Source organism: Strongylocentrotus purpuratus, unplaced genomic scaffold, assembly GCF_000002235.5.
Source record: "Strongylocentrotus purpuratus isolate Spur 01 unplaced genomic scaffold, Spur_5.0 spur5_scaffold_16, whole genome shotgun sequence".
NCBI classification, from domain to species: Eukaryota; Metazoa; Echinodermata; class Echinoidea; order Camarodonta; family Strongylocentrotidae; genus Strongylocentrotus; species Strongylocentrotus purpuratus.
In genome coordinates, this window is record NW_022145601.1 from 13,959,169 (window position 1) to 13,963,437 (window position 4,269).

Here is a 4,269-nt window from a genome sequence, read left to right on the forward strand (position 1 = left end):
TAAGCGACTTCACAGAGATTTACGAGGCATCTTATTGTCTTCTTCTTCCTCTTCATCATCGAAATCCTCCTCTTTGACAGTTGCGTCCTGGTACTGCTGGTACTCGGACACCAAGTCGTTCATGTTGCTCTCAGCTTCAGTGAACTCCATCTCGCCCATACCTCCACCAGTGTACTAATGAAGGAAGGCCTTTCGTCTGAACATGACGGAGAACTGCTCAGAGATGCGTTTAAAGAGGCCATGGATGGCGGTGCTGTTGCCGATGAAGGTGGCAGCCATTTTGAGACCTCGGGGAGGGATGCCACAGACAGCAATCTTGGCATTATTCGGGATCAATTCGACGAAGTAGCTGGTGTTCTTGTTCTGTAGTTGAGCATATTATGTTCGTCAAACTCCTTCATGGACATACGACCACGGAAGATTGCGGCAACTGTGAGGTAGCGGCCGTGGCGAGGATCGCAGGCTGCCATCATGTTCTTAGAATCAATCATCTGCTGTGTTAGCTCGGCAACAGATGTGGCCCTGTATTGTTGACTACCACGGCTTGTCAGAGGAGCAAATCCAGGCATGAAGAAGGGAAGACGGGGAAACGGCACCATATTGACAGCCAGCTTACGAAGATCTGCGTTCAGCTAACCAGGAAACCTGAGACAAGTTGTGACGCCACTCATGGTTGCATACACGAGATGATTTAGGTCACCGTAGGTCGGAGTCGTAAGCTTTAGGGTTTCGAAGCAGATGACGTAGAGTGCTTCATTGTCGATGCAGAACGCCTCATCGGTATTCTCGACCAGTTGGTGGACGGAAGGTTGTAAGGTTCGACGACGGTGTCTGAAACCTTTGGCGAAGGAACAACGCTGAAGGACGTCATGATCCGATCAGGGTATTCTTCACGGATCTTGGTGATCAGGAGGTTTTCCACACCAGAGCCAGTTCCATTTCCCATAGAATGCGTAAGCTGGAACCCCTGTGGACATAGACACATTAAATAAATGGTCACGCATGTTTAAGCCAGACTCTTAGGCATTCGGTTCCGAGTGACCTATTCTTGAAATAATAATTGAATAGGAAATGGAAATATTCAGCAAAGGGAAACAATAACTTGAATGCAGTAATTTCAATATCTTTCCTAATCAAAGAAAATACAAATATTGAAATCGTTTCGTGGCTTCTTTCTGTTAATATTTTAAAATGTCTATTAATTTCAAAAGAAACGACATTTATCAAAAAGCTTTGGAGCATAATTATTGTAGGTACTATAAGAAATATGCAACATCTGAATAAGAATCACAAAAGCCAGAGAGCCTCTACCCCCAATAACTAGTATTAAATATTAAATGAATGATTTGAAAAAGAAATAATGAGGAAACATAAACCAGACAAAATTATCCGAATCAAGGGATTAAATAAGAGATTCTAGTATTTGTAACAAAGAGATGAACTGTTGTTAATTCAGTCGCTAGACGACAAATTCATAATAGCAATTCGAAATATACGGACACATAATTACAAGCATTGCCCTAAAACACTTTCAAAGTCAACTGCACAACTCAGGCATCAGAACAAAATTATAATGCTTTATATAGTGAAGGTTGTTTTGTAATGCTTCGTGAAGGATGTATTACTATGATCGAAACAATCACTCAAGTTTTTTAAACCAACCTGAATACAGTCACATCCCTCGGCCTCCTTTCGCACAACGTCCATCACAGAATGAATAAGTTCAGCGCCTTCTGTGAAGTGTCCCTTGGCCCAGTTGTTCTCTGCTCCGCTCTGGCCAAAGATGAAGTTGTCTGGTCTGAAGATTTGACCAAATGGATCAGAATGGACCGAGTCCATAGTGCCTGGCTCGAGGTCGAGAAGAATCGCTCTTGGGACGTATTGTCCTCCTGCCGCCTCGTTGTAGTAGACGTTGATACGCTCGAGCTGGAGATCAGAGTCGCTTTAGTAAGTACCGGTCGAGTCAATGCCGTGTTCATCAGAGATCACCTCCCAGAACTAGACAAGGGTTGTTAAGAGGAATGAGTAGAGAATCATGCTAATTTAAATTCGAATCGTATTTTCAATTGAATTCAACTAACTGTTACAAATAAGTTTAAGAATTTATAAAATTATATACTAGGCTTCAACTGCAAAGACGATTTTATCATTTTCATACAAGTACTTGGTAGTGGTAGATTTAAAGAAACCAATAATATTCACCTGATCACTTGTAAAACCAGAGTGCACTTGATTATAGAAAAATCCAAAGAAAATATTATTATCAGCATTAGAGCTAGAGCTTATAGTAGGGTATAGGATGATGGCAATGTCCTGGGCCATCGCACATGTAGATGATGAAGGAACATTTCTCCCCATCTACGAACATTACGGCCAATGACTTGCAGCAGTAAAATCATGGTTCGTGCATATAAAAAAGGTTGCGCAATAACTGCAGCATTTACTAGCTTTTACTTCCTCGGTACAGTTTCGGTCCCTTTCTTGCATTATTTGAGACCCTGGTTGTTTCCGAGACTCCGGGACCTCCTCAGCTGGATGTCACAAACTGAATGGTCTCAAATCAAACACAACATAACTACAACTTTTTATTTATTTATGATCATTTTCTAATTTTGTTATAGATGATATAATGATACCATGTACCAGTGTTCAATGACTTCATCATGTACGAATCTTACCATGATATTTACCTATAAAACAAAAGCCCCTAAATATCAAAATTTGAGAAAGAATAAAGAAATTGGGAAAATGAAAGCAACCATTTATATATAAACAAAACACAAAATGTTTTAAGTTTTCAAGTCGTGTGTACATGTATGCTACATGTACATCATGTATATCTTGGAACTAGTAGTAATACTTACAAATTGTGTAAATTATGGTAGAAAGGTTTGTCACACTAGTTACTATTAAATTACTGTTCTATTTGGATTTATAGCATGTATATGTGTGGGTTATTTGTACAGTATTTGATGTTTGTTTATCAATGAAAATAGGCAAGATATACTCGCATTAAAGTTAACAAACTGGAAATACACAAGTTGAACCACCACAAGTTAATTATTATAAGTGTTCGTAAAAAGGTTAAAATACAGGAATCTTGCAAATAATGAATAATGAAATAGTCGCCTCATTATGACCTCAAAAAATGCGACGAGAAACTCATTATTGAGTTATGAGGGCCTAATACAGGTTTAAAGGAGCATTTGTGAAAATAAATTCATCAGAAATAAACAAATTAATTGATCACCACCCGGAAGCCTGTATTAATGTTTTCTCCGCTAACAATCATTCTAAGTAGAGAGCGGATAATTCTACAAATATCCGAAAGTTATACATTTACAATTATTTATGGTAAAGGATCTTGATAAAGAGAACCTAATAGAACTGTAGAACACCATCTATTACGTGAAACAACAGACTCATTCTAGAACGCTGTGTCATGTTAAAGAGCGCCCCCTTGTGCTGTCCTGATCAACGCACTTGTATTTTGTTTTGACTGTGTCAACATCACAGAAATGAAATAAAACGGAAAATAGAATGATCGTGTGTATTCTAGCAGCTTATGTGCAACAGGGCAAACTAGCAAAAGACCAATAGAAACACCATTTGCAATGGACCAAGATATACCTCATATCTCTCTCTCACTCTCTCTCTCTCTCTCTCTCCCCCTCTCTCTCTCTTTCTCTCTCTCTCTCTCTCTCTCCCTTCCTCTCTCCCTCTCTCTCCCCTCTCTCTCCCCCTCTCTCTTTCTCTCTCTCATCTCTCTCTCTCTTTCTCTCCCCCTCTCCCTCTCCCCTCCCCTCTCTATATCTATTTCTGCTATGCACATGTAAATATGTTTGTTCCCATCTAGTACTACGATCGCTGCAAGGTAATATTTTGAAGCGTAGATGATTTGCCATCATCCAAGGGCGTCCTCGTAAACTCAGAATCAGAGCCATTTATACACATAGTTTGGCCAATCCGGTTCGAGTTAGACACAATATGGCGACTGCTGCTTTGTTGGGCAAGCACAAAACAAAAAATATACGCCATGTTGTGACCCAGTGAAACCAAGTTGACCAAATTCTGTGTTTAGATGGCTCTGTTCAGAATCATCGATATTTAGTTCGGCCATGTGGAGCACAAAGTATAGAGCTCAAGTTGCTATGTTAGGAAAGGACACAACATATATAAGGACCGAAAGGATGTGTCCAGCTGCCAGCTGAAGTCGAGTAGGCCACTTTACGTATAGGAAATGATTATCACGATATGTTTGTTATCAGT

The 4,269-nt window shown here is 39.9% G+C and overlaps 1 pseudogene; it reads right to left on the reverse strand.

Moving 5' to 3' along the window:
* Positions 1-1,958, reverse strand: LOC115924517 (annotated as a pseudogene).
* Between the last annotated feature and the right edge of the window lie 2,311 nt (positions 1,959-4,269).